This window comes from Callithrix jacchus, chromosome 1 (assembly GCF_049354715.1).
Source record: "Callithrix jacchus isolate 240 chromosome 1, calJac240_pri, whole genome shotgun sequence".
NCBI classification, from domain to species: domain Eukaryota; kingdom Metazoa; phylum Chordata; class Mammalia; order Primates; family Cebidae; genus Callithrix; species Callithrix jacchus.
This window is the reverse complement of record NC_133502.1, coordinates 193,687,065-193,699,926: the sequence shown is the minus strand read 5'-3', so window position 1 is coordinate 193,699,926 and position 12,862 is coordinate 193,687,065. Positions and strand designations below refer to the sequence as shown.

General features: G+C 50.4%; 1 protein-coding gene across 2 annotated transcripts in view; it reads left to right on the top strand.

Moving 5' to 3' along the window:
* Window positions 1-241: 241 nt before the first annotated feature.
* The window catches only part of YPEL1 (yippee like 1), a 32,743-nt gene continuing 20,122 nt past the window's right edge, over window positions 242-12,862 (top strand). The window contains exons 1-2 of one of the 2 annotated variants that reach the window (XM_054245452.2): window positions 242-419; window positions 5,256-5,347. The gene's annotated coding sequence lies outside the window, so the exon portion shown is untranslated. The remainder of the gene's footprint in view (window positions 420-5,255; window positions 5,348-12,862) is intronic. The other variant, XM_002743571.7, reaches the window with a different exon arrangement.

Genomic DNA, 12,862 nt, shown 5'->3' with positions numbered 1-12,862 from the left:
GGCAGTCCAGCCAATGAGAGTGCGGCGCGCCCCGCGGCACGTGCGCTCCTGCCCCTCCGGGCCGGGTGCGAGCCGGCGGAGCTCCTTGGCCTGGAGCGCGCGGGGCGGAGGCGCGCGGGGCAGGCGGGGCGCGGGGTGAAACGGAGGCGGGACGCGGGCGGGGCGCTGGCGACAAGGCGCGCTGATTGGCCGGCGCCGCGCTCCGAGGCCGTTAACGGCGGCTGGGCCGGGCCACCGCTCCAAAACAAAGGGCAGGCGGCCCGCGGGGCGGCGGCTGGAAGATGCCTCGCGCCCTGCCTAGGCGGTAACGGCCTCAGCGCGTCCCGGGCAGCGCCGGGAACGCCTGAGAGCCGAGCCCGCACTGACCGGGGCTGGGCCGGATGGGCGCTGCGGGCCGGGGCGCGGACCGCCGAGCGGCCGTGAGTACGGGCGGGCCTCGCTGCAGCTGCGCGGGCGGTTACTTTGTGGCCACCCAAGGATATTGTGGCTGCGGGCGGGCCCGGGAAGCACCTGTTGGGCGTCCGGGCGGGCGGGGGCGCGAGTAGGGCGGGCCTGTGACTTTTGTGTTCCGTTTTGGATTTTGATTTGTTGATATTGGGTTCACTCCGTTTTGGCACAGACAACAACGCCTAATCTTTGATTCCCCCGCCCTTTCTTCTCTCCACCTCCCCCGCTGCCCTCTTCTCCCGCCCCACCGTGAAAAGATATAGGGAAAATCGACAAGATCCCTGATTATTAGTTTTTCCTTCCTTAAAAAATACAGCCTCATCTGGGCAAGGAAATGAGGGCAAAAGAGGTCTCCCCGGAATGTTTATCAGAAAGGCGGAAACGTTTTCAAGTTGCCACATAAAGATTGACTAAAATGGAGCGTCCACAGTATTTACCACTTGTGGCATAGCTTTGATTAACTGATTGCAAAAGCCTGAGCTTCAGAGATCTAAACAGGATCCGCCTCCCCCATGCTTGCCTCTGATTGACATCTTTAATGTCCAAATTATGTGCTGAGTTCTAAGAATGGGAAGAAGGCTGAGTTTCTATTTTAGGAAGATAATGAACATGGAAGACATCAGTTTCCCCACCCTACGCTTTTTCTGTTCAGTTGCATTTCTTCTTCCTCTAAAATATACCCACCTTAACCTGATGTTTTCTTTCTAAGAATGTTATTCTTCCCACCCACCAGCCCCTGACACTTCTAAATCCCTACCTAGGTCCCAAGGCTAGGCTTATCTCCCCTCGGGAGCCTTTCCAGGAGCGTCACTTGAGCAAGCTACAGATGTAACAAATGTTTGCTGAGCACCTGCCAGGTGCCAGGAATTTGTTTAATCTTGGTGTTGTTGAGTCTTATAATCATGCACTGGTCCCCCCTCAGCTTTCGGCTCTTGGGAGGCAGTGCAGTGGCATGTTTGAGGAGTAAGAGGATCTCCAAGATCTTTATGGTCCCTCCTCTTGGACCCTACGGGGTAGAGTGTCATCTACTTGTGGGAACCTCTAAGGGTTGGGCCCATATCGAGCACTTAAATATCACTGAGCACTCTTAATGACCAATCTGAGCAATAGTCTTCTTTTAAAATAACTTCTTACTTTGGAAAAACTTCGAATTTACAGAAAGGTTGCAAAGACATTACAGACAATCCCAATATACCCTACACCCTATCATTAGTGCTCCCTATCATTACCATCCTACACTGCTGTGGTACTCTTGCCAGCATGAAAAACTGACCTGAGTCCATTCTTTTCTCTAAACTCTGGGTATTAAACTTTTTCACTTTTGAAGCACTATAATTTATAAAGCCATTTCTTTCTTTTTTTTTGGAGACAGCGTCGCAATCTGTTGCCCAGGATGGAGTGCAGTGGCCCAAACAGGGCTCACTGCAACCTCCACCTCCTGAGCCCAAGTGATCCTCCTGCCTCAGCCTTCCATGTAGCTAGGACTACAGGTGCACACCACCATGCCTGGCTTACTTTAAAATTTTTCAGAGACAAGGGTCTCACTTTGTTTCCTAGGCTGGTCTTGAACTCTTGGGCTCAAGTGATCCACCTGCCTCAGCCTTCTAAAGTGTTGGGATTACAGGTGTGCGCCACAAAGCTATTTTCTTTGTGTTGAGAGCCGTGTTCCTCTAACATCTGTTCTTGATTCTTGCCTGTCTTCACTAAGTTCCACCAGAACCTGTGTCAGGGGCAGAGATGGAGGAAAAGGGCAAGAGGCTGCCCTACAGGGTTTTTCTTTTTGTTGTTGTTGTTGGTTTGTTCTGATTTATTTGTTGGTTGCCTTTTTGAGACAAGTTCTTTTTTTTTTTTTTTTTGAGACAGAGTTTCGCTCTTATTACCCAGGCTGGAGTGCAGTGGCACGATCTCGGCTCACCGCAACCTCTGTCTCCTGGGTTCAAGCAATTCTCCTGCCTCAGCCTCCCGAGTAGCTGGGACTACAGGCTTGCACCACCATGCCCAGCTAATTTTTGTATTTTTAGTAGAGACGGGGTTTCACTTTGTTGACCAGGATGGTCTCGATCTCTTGACCTCGTGATCCACCCGCCTTGGCCTCCCAAAGTGCTGGGATTATAGGCGTGAGCCACCGCGCCCGGCCAACAAGTTCTCATTTTGTCGCCCAGGCTGGAGTGTAATGGTGCAGTCTGCACTCACTGCAGCCTCAGCCTCCTAGGCTCAAGCCATCCACTATGCTTCCTGAGTAGCGAGAACCACAGACTCACACCACCATACCCAGCTAATTTTTGAATTTTTTTGTAGATACAAGATCTCACTATTGCCCCAGCTGGTCTCACACTCCCGAACTGAAATGATCCTCCCACCTTGCCTCCCAAAGTGCTAAGATTACAGGTGTGAGCCACCACCCCCAGCTGGTTTTGTTTCTTAATTTAATTTATTTATTTTTAAGACAGAGTCTCATTCTGTCTCACCCAGGCTGGAGTGCAGTGGCATGATCTCGGCTCACTGCAGCCTCCACCTCCCAGGTTCAAGTGATTCTCCTGTCTCAGCTCATGAGTAGCTGGGATTACAGACATTGCCACCACACCCGCCTAATTTTGTATTTTTAGTAGATACGGGGTTTCACCATGTTGCCCAGGCTGGTCTTGAACTCCTGACCTCAGGTGATCCACCTGCATTGACCTCCTAAAGTGTTGGAATTACAGGGGTAAGCCACTGTGCATTGTTCTATTAGAGAGACAGGGGCTTGCTCTGTCACTCAAGACTGGAGTACAGTGGCACAATCATAGCACACTGCAGCCTCAACCTCTTGGGCTCAAGCAATCCTACAGCTTCAGCCTTCTGAGTAGCTGGGACTGTAGGTGTGTACCACCATGCCCAGCTAATTAAAAAATAATTTTTTTTTGTAGAGATGAGGATCTCACTATGTTGCCCAGACTGGTCTCAGACTCCTGGCCTCAAGTGATCTTCCAGTCTCAGCCTCCCAGAGTGCTGGGATTTACAGGTGTGAACCCAAACCCAGCCTTCCCTGTAGTTTTAATGTCTCCATGGAAGACAAATGAAAAAAATTGTTTGAATATGAACAAGCAGTAGAAGCCCCCCCCTACTTAAACTTTGCTGATGCTCTTTGTTAGAATTTTTTGTTTGTTTGTTTTTTGAGACGGAGTTTCGCTCTTGTTACCCAGGCTGGAGTGCAATGGTGCGATCTCAGCTCACCACAACCTCCACCTCCTGGGCTCAGGCAATTCTCCTGCCTCAGCCTCCTGAGTAGCTGGGATTACAGGCACACGCCACCATGCCCAGCTAATTTTTTTTTTTTTTTTGTATTTTTAGTAGAGACGGGGTTTTACCATGTTGACCTCGTGATCCACCCGCCTCGGCCTCCCAAAGTGCTGGGATTACAGGCTTGAGCCACTGCACCTGGCCAGGGAGTGGGAATTTTGACAAGGGATTTGAGCGGAGCTTGAAGAAAGTTCTCAATAACCAAGACAGAGAGAGCTAAGGGATTTTCAAGCAGGCAGTGCGAGACAGATTGAGGAAGGAAGTCAAGAGGATGAAATAGATTCCATCAGCAAATGCGAGGACATTCCACCTGCTGTTCAGAGGCTGGTCGGCCGGTGAGAGTAAATGGAAATCCTGGAGCCAGCCTCTGTTGCCCACTCCCCAGGAAGGGGTTAGAAGCCATTATTCACCCCATTGTTCAGCAGGCTCTCTGGCACCTGCAGGGCCTTGGGCTGGGGCCAGGATTTCTGGTGGGATTCATGAAGTGCTTGCCGACCCCCTACCATACTGTAATAGTGACACCTGCTCCTGCTGTGAGGCCCTGGTCAGACACCCAACCTGTGCTCAAGGATTGCCCCCCCTTATCTCATGTGACTGACTGCCCTGTAAATTGCATGTTGCCCCACATTACACAGAAGGTAGCAGAACTTGGCTTGAGGTCCCAGAGCCAACAAACACGTGGCACGTTTTGCATTAAACCCTGGGAAGCCTCTCAAAGCAAGTTAAACCCTCTTTAGCTTTGTCCTGGGGGTGGTGACATCTCTGTTGGCAAACTTCATCTGCTCCCTCCCTCCCTCCCTGGTGCCACCTGCCTTCCCAGCAGCATTGGCATACATCCCCCCCACCCAAACGCTTCCCCCTCTATTCTGGTTCCTCTTTGTGTGTCTGTTTTTTGTCCTCCTCTTGCCCCAAAACAGGCCTTCAATGTGTGATGAGATTTTATTTAGCATGAGGTTAAATAAAATGTTTTTTATGGCCAGGCACAGTGGCTCACGCCCGTAATCCCAGCACTTTGGGAGGCCAAGGCAGATGGAGCGCCTGAGCTCAGGAGTTCGAGACCACGGGCAACACAGTGAAACCCCATCTCTACTAAAATAGAAAAACTTAGCCGGGCATGGTGGTGTGCACCTGTAGTCCCAGCTATTTGGGAGGCTGAGGCAGGAGAATCGCTTGAACGCGGGAGGTGGAAGCTGCAGTGAGCCAATATTGTGCCATGGCACTTCAGCCTGGGTGGCAGAGCGAAACTCTGTCACCAAATAAAAAAAAATTAAATATATAGTTTTTAAGATGCTCAGCCTCTCTTCTTCTGGCTCAGTGCAGTCTTCTGGGTCTAGTACCCACCCTTTTAATCTAACAAGGGTAGGGTGACACATAGTTCCTAGACCTCCCCTTTTCTTTCTTTTTTTTTCGAGATAGGGTCCGCTCTGTCATCCAGGCTGGAGTGCAGTGGGGATCACATCAGCCTCCCTAGTAGCTGAGATTACAGGCACATGTCACCACACCCAGCTAATTTTTAAACTTTTTTGTAGAGACAGAGTTTTGCCATGTTGCCCAGGCTGGTCTTGAACTCCTGACCTCAGGCGATCCTTCCACTTTGGCCTCAAAGTGCTGGATTATAGGCGTGAGTCACAATACAGAGCCCCTTCTTGTTAGCAAGAAAGCACCTCTACTAGGATGTGTCCCAGGGGGGTGGTTATGGGAAACTTTGTTACTAATGGTAGAAAAAAAAAAATGTAGTACAGGTTCTTTGAAAAGAAGCGCTCAGTGCAAACACATTATCAGTAGACTCAGGTGAGGAGGTAGAGATCGTACCTGAGCACAGGTGGGAGGAGAGATGCAGGAGAGAGCCTGGAGGGCAGAGGCACCCAGGCCACTGGGCAATGGAGGAGCCAGGCCCCTTGGCTCCCCCAGAGAGCAGGGGCTAGTGGGGAGTCCACAGAGAGTATGATCATGGCTCACTGCAACCTTGACCTCCTGGCCTCAAGTGAACTTTGTCTCAGGGCAGCTTTAGAAGTGGTTTGATGCTCTCAGTGGGTCCCACTGGGCACACAGGCTGCAGTTCCTGAAATGCGAACGGGAGTTTTTCCTCCTGTAATTCAAGTAGGGAGAAAGTGGATGTGTGTGGAGGGAAGCTGGAATTGCCAAAGGCAAATTGTACCCATGCCGTTGCCCTTTCATGTAAATTCTTCCAGACCTTTCCACACCTGTGAATTCATGTAGTGTGTATGAGTTTGAATAGTCAGTGTGGGCTGGACGTGGTAGCTCACGCCTATAATCCCCAGCACTTTGGGAGGCCAAGGCGGGTGGATAACTTGAGGTCGGGAGTTCGAGGCTAGCCTGGCCAACATGGTGAAACCCTGTCTCTACTAAAAATACAAAATTAGCCAGGCCTGGTGGTGGGTGCCTGTAATCCCAGCTACTCGGGAGGCTGAGGCAGAAGAGTTGCTTGAATCCGGGAGGCACCTACCACCACACCCAGCTAAGTTTTGTATTTTTAGTAGAGTCGGGGTTTCACCCTGTTTGTTGGCCAGGCTGGTGTTGAACTCCTGACCTCAGGTGATCCGCCCATCTCGGCCTCCCAAAGTGCTGGTATTACAGGTGTGAGCCACCATACCTGGCCTCTTTTGGTTAAACTTGAGGTGGTTTCTAATCTTTTGTTATTGCAGGAAGTATTAGTATAGGATGATACTTTGTTATTTCAGGTAATAACTGCTTTTATCCAGTTATTTTGCACACGTGCATCAGTTAAAGGTGAATTGCTCGGATGAACCCCCAGTCCATGGCTGTGCTCCTGGGAATGTTGTGGGTGTTGCCAAATGGCTGGATTACAGAGGGCCTTTACTGGTGGTGTTTCAACTTTAAGAATTTTAAAATTTAATTTACTGTTTTTGGAAACCGTCTTGCTCTGTCGCCCAGCCTGGAGCGCAGTGGTGTGATCATGGCTCACTGCAACCTTGACCTCCTGGCCCCAAGTGATCCTCTCATCTCAGTCTCCTAAGTAGCTGGGACTATAGGTACATGCCACCACTCCTGGCTAATTTTGTTTTTTAGGGATGGGGGTCTTGCTATGTTGGCCAGGCTGATCTTGAACTCCTGGCCTCAAGTAATCCTCCTACCTTGGCCTTCCCAGACACCAGGATCACAGACATGGGTCACCTCTGACCTTATCAACATTTTTTTTGAGATCCGGTCATACTGTTTCACCCATGCTGGGGTACAGTGGTGTGATCTCGGCTTGCTGCAACCTCTGCTTCCTGGCCTAAGCGATCCTCCTGCCTTAGCCTCCTAGGCAGCTGGCACCACAGTCATGCGCCGCCACACTTGGCTTAATTTTTTGTATTTTTTTTTTTGTAGAGACAGGGTTTCACCATGTTGCCCAAGCTGGTCTCAAACTCCTGGACTCAAGTGATCTACCCGCCTCAGGTTCCCAAAGTGCTGGGATTACAGGCATGAGCTACTGCGCCTGGCCTAACTTTTTAAAAAAATCATTGCCAACCTGCTAAGCGTTAGTATCACTGTGCCTTCAGAGTCGAGCATCCACATGTATGTTTTCTTTTCTTTTTTTTGAGACGGAGTTTCGCTACTGTTACCCAGACTGGAGTGCACTAGCACCATCTCAGACCATCACTGCAACCTCCGCCTCCTGGGTTCAAGCAATTCTCCTGCCTCAGCCTCCCGAGTAGCTGGGCACCACCATGCCCAGCTAATTTTTTGTATTTTTAGTAGAGACAGGGTTTCACCTTGTTGACCAGGATGGTCTCGATCTCTTGACCTCGTGATCCACCCGCCTCAGCCTCCCAAAGTGCTGGGATTATAGGCGTGAGCCACCGCGCCCAGCCTCACGTGCATGTTTTCATCTTGGACACCCTGGTCCAAAGTGGGAAGACTCTGGCCTTGAATCCAGCTTCACAGTTCACTGGCTGTGCAGCCTTGGGCAGCTCCGGTAACCTTTTTGGGCTTCAGTTTCCCCATCTGCGTGGTGGAACTAATAAGAACACACATCTCTTAGGACTGCTGTGAATCACACCGTTCTTATACAGTATGCAGCTTAGGATAGGGCTGGTGTCGGCCTGCCAGGCTCTGGGAACTGCTACATGTTCTTTTCCGGGAGCTGCTGGTTTTACTGATCATCTCTCCGCTCTGTGATGGTGGGGCCTTTTTCATCTTTTTAATCCCAAGGACAGTGCCTTGTCAGTGACAGGTGGGAGGGGCAAAGCCAAAAGCAGGGAGGTTTCCTCCGTAGAGAGGAGGGAAGAAAGGGGCGGCTGAGGGGAATGGAGGTAGAGAAGCTGTGGGGCAGCTGGCCGGGCAGGTGATGGCACCGCCTCTCATCCCTCATCCCTCTCCTCCCTAGGGAGGTGGACCTTGATGTCCCAGTTCCCCTTTCTTTATGACCCTGGCCGAACATGGCAAGGCCATATGAGCACTGTTCCCTCCTGGTTCTCCCTGGCACTCTGTCTGCCTGGCACATCAGCCCCTTCATCGCCACACCCCGCACACACCGCAGTTCTTCTCCAGTTTTCTCACGTGCTGGCGTCCGTGTCTGCCTGGGGCCTCCTTTCCATCTCATGACACCCTGGAGGGCTCCGAGGGGAAGTTGTGGGGATGGAACCTGTGCTCACCTGCCAGGTGGTGGCAGTGCTGGGGGAGGTGAAGCAGGCGACCGGGCTGTCTACTACACCGGCACCTGGGGAGGGGGTTGAGGACTTGGTGGGGTGGTTGAAAAAGAGAAAGGGGCACCCCAGTCTGCACTCCGTCCCATTTAGTGTCAGAAGCTGCCTGGTTTTGATGCGTGTGTTTTTGTCTTTTAGAAGTGTGTTATCTGTACCATATGGACATGGGCCTGATTCACATTCTCTTAAAATAATTTTACAGGCTTATTTTAGGAGAGAAATTTCTGGATTCCAGAAAATTGTTTTTGCTCTAAAAACATATCCCACAATAATGTCTATTTGTGGGGATGGATGGCAGCTGCCCTTCAAACTTGGGAACACACAGTGTCCAATAGTGGAGATGATTGGCCAGGTGAATCACCCAGCATTTTCCTTTCAGTTACTTCAGGGCAGTTCCTAGTCTGCCAATAGGTCTTGTAAAAGCCCATTTACCTTGGTTGTTTCCAAACGTGGCCATAGTTTCCCGAGTGCAACAGTGGATCTGTCATTTAAAGCTGAGTTAAAGCTTAACATGATAGTGACCACAAATCCAGCCCTGCCCACTACTGCCAGGACCCCTTTGGGGGCTGGTGACAAGGGTCACTATCAGGACTGAGACCACATGAAGTGCATGGGAGGCATCTGTGCAGTGACCAGACTTGGGACAGGAAATGGGGACAGGGACCTAGACGGCTGGGGCCCTGGACAGCAGGCTCTTCCAATAAGGATGCCTTGGGGGCAGGGCTGTACAACGAAGGTCTCCAAAGAAGGCTCATTGGAAGTGTGCTTGGGAAACAGCAAGTCTGCTTTGGTTGGTAAGGAAGCTTTTTGTAATAGTGGTGCCCTCAGTGTTACTCTGCAGGGCCCTGGGCACTCTAGTCCAGGAAGAGTTAGTGGTGTCCTCTGCATCCCACTAGGGATGTGTGACACCAGAGAAACCATCAGGCAGAGGTGAGAGCTGAGATCTGAGCTTGTCGTTGTGTCTGCCTCATAGCTGGGAGGCTCAGCCAGTGGCACTTGCTGTGGGGACAGCCCAGATGCAGGAAGGGGCCAGCAGGGAGGGCAGCAGGCTGGGCTACAGCTGCCAGGGGTGGTGTCTGTACTGAGAGCTACAGGCTTTGAGTAAATAGGGAACAATTACAGCATGGAGGACCCTGAAGCTGCACAGGACCCTGAAGCTGCACAGGACCCTGATGGGGACACACCGCTTCCTCCTGTCTGGAACCCTGATGGTCAGAGGGGCCCCTCCTTCCCAGGGACTGCTCTGTCCTCCCCGTATGCTCTTCCCTCTCAGGTCAGGTGGGACCGAGGAGAGCACCCGTGCCCTGGAGTGAACACTGCCTGTGGGACTGTGGTGGCCACCACTGGGCAGGGATGACAGTTTCTCAGGATGTTGTGAGAATTTGCAGAGCCTAAGGTGCATGAACTCCTGGGCTCAAGCGATCCTCCTGCCCTTGCCTCCAAAAGTGCTGGGATGACAGACATGAGCCGCTGCACTGGGGCGCAGTAGTGGTGTTTCAACCCCCATTTACTTTTGCTGTCTCCATGTGAGGATTCACCTGATACCTATTCATTCCCCAGATATTTAAGTGCCTTTCAGGGGCCAGGACACTGGTCAGTGTTTTGTTTTTTTTTTTCCTGCCATCTAGGTTTAATAAAGCCACCCAGATGACTTTAAAATTTTATCATTTTAGAGCGGGGTGCAGTGGCTCACGCCTGTAATCCCAACACTTTGGGAGGCCGAGGTGGGTGGATCACGAGGTCAAGAGATCGAGACCATCCTGGTCAACATGGTGAAACCCCGTCTCTACTAAAAATACAAAAAAATTAGCCGGGCGTGGTGGCACATGCCTGTAGTCCCAGTTACTTGGGAGGCTGAGGCAGGAGAATTGCCTGAACCCAGAAGGCAGAGGTTGTGGTGAGCTGAGATCACACCATTGTGCACCAGCCTGGGCAACAAGAGTGAAACTCCATCTCAAAAATAAAAATAAAAAGTAAAATAAAATTTTAATTTCTTAAGTTGGGCACGGTGGTTCACACCTCTCATCCCAGCACTTTGAGAGGCCAAGGTGGGTAGATCGTTCGAGCCAAGGAGTTTGAGACCAGTCTGGGCAACATAGTGAAACCTGCCTCTACAAAAAATACAGAAATTAACCAGGCATGGTGGCGTACTCGTGTCATCCCAGCTACTTAGGAGGCTGAGCATGAGAATTGCTTGAATTCGGGAGGCGGAGGTTGCAGTGAGCAGAGATCATGCCACTGCACTCCAGCCTGGGTGACAGAGTGAGACCCTTTCTCAAAGCAGTAAAAAAAAATTTATTTCGTTAATGAACTGTTCTTTTTTTCTTTTTTTTTCCTTTGACGAAGTCTTATTCTGTCACCCAGGCTGGAGTGCAGTGGTGAGATTGTGGCTCACTGAACCTTCATCTCCTGGGTTCAAGCAGTTCTCCTGCCTCAGCTTCCTGAGTAGCTGGGATTACAGGAACCTGCCACCATGCCAGGCTAATTTTTTTATTTTTGTATTTTCACCGTGTTGGCCAGGCTGGTCTCAAACTCATGACTTTGTAATCTGCCTGCCTTGGCCTCCCAAACTGCTGGGATTATAGGTGTGAGCCACCACACCCGGCCTTAATGAACTATTTTATAATTACAAAATATTAGATTACTTAAGCAGAGTGTTGATGAGGTTTGAAGGAGATACAGAGCATGTGCCGGTGAAATGTTTCTGAGGTTACCAGGAACTGCTGCTGTGCTGTCTCTTGAATGGGGCTGGGGCTATGGAGTGGGAGACTCACTTTTCACTCCTTTTGCCATCTCAATACATATATCATACTTAAAGATAAGAAATGAAGATTAATAAAATGGACATGTGTATACCCATCACCAACTTAAAAAATAAAATCTGTCTGGGCACAGTGGCTCATGCTTGTGATCCCAGCACTTTGGGAGGCTGAGGCGTATGGATCACCCGAGGTCAGGAGTTCAAGACCAGCCTGGCCAACATGGTAAAACCTGTCTCTACTAAAAATTAAAAATTAGCTAGGTGTGGTGGCACGCGCCTATAGTCCCAGCTACTCGGGAGACTGAAGCAGGCATATCACTTGAACCCAGGAGGCGGAGGTTGCATGAGCCGCCACTCTACTCCAGCCTGGGCGACAGAGTGAGACTCCATCTCAAAAACAAAACAAAAATAAATAATAAAATAAAATCCCAGTCAGGCACAGTGGCTCACGCCTATAATCCTACCACTTTGGGGGGCTGAGGTGTGCGGATCGCTTGAGGTCAGGAGACCAGCCTGGCCAATGGGGTGAAACCCTGTCTGTACTAAAAATGGAAAAATTAGCTGGGTATGGTGGCCTGCACCTGTAGTCTCAGCTACTTGGGAGGCTGAGGCAGGAGAATGTCTTGAACTCAGGAGGCAGAGGCTGCAGTGAGGCGAGATCACGCCACTGTACTCCAGCCTGGATGACAGAGGGAGACTGTCTCAAAAACTTTAATTAATTAAATAAAATCCCTTACCTGATGCACCCTGTAGTCCTAGCTACTCGGGAGGCTGAGGAGGGGATCGCTTGAACCCAGGCGCTCTGGGCTGTAGTGCACTATGGTGATCAGGCGTGCACACTAAGTTAGGCATCCATATGGTGACCTTCCGGGAGCAGGGGACACCAGCTTGCCTAAAAAGGGGTGAGGCCAGCCACAGTGGCTCAAGCATATAATTCCAGCACTTTGGGAGGCTGAGGTGGGCACATCACAAGGTCAGGAGATCAAGATTATCCTGGCCAACATGGTGAAACTCCGTCTCTACTAAAAATAGAAAAATTAGCCAGGTATGGTGGTACGCACCTGTAGTCCCAGCTACTTGGGAGGCTGAGGCAGGAGAACTGCTTGAACCTGGGAGGCGGAGGTTGCAGTGAGCTGAGATAGCTCCACTGCACTCCAGCTTGTCGACAGAGCAAGACTCTGACTCAAAAAAAAAAAAAAAAAAAAAAAAATAGATGATCTGCAGTTAAGCATTCATGGTGTTTAGAAATTCAAAATAAATAAAACTCTTGGCAAATGGCCACGTTTTGAAGTGCTTTCCCTGTATGTGTATGCTACATTTTCTTTATGGACTACTATTCAGCCTTAAAAAAAAAAAAGGTAATTCTGTAATAGGCGACAACATGGATGGACCTTGAAGGCATTATGTGCTCAGTGAAATTAGCCAGGCATGGACAAACACTCATGATTCCACTTCTATGAGGTATCTAGAGAAGTCAAATTCATAAAATCAAACATTGGGGTGGTGGCTGCCAGGGGCTTGGTAGAGAAGGAAATGGCGATTTATTAATCCACAGGCATAAAGTTTCAGGTAAGGGCCAGGCGTGGTGGCTCAAGTCTGTAATCCCAGCACTTTGGGAGGCCGAGGTGGGTGGATCACGAGGTCAAGAGATCGAGACCATCCTGGTCAAAACGGTGAAACCCCGTCTCTACTAAAAATCCAA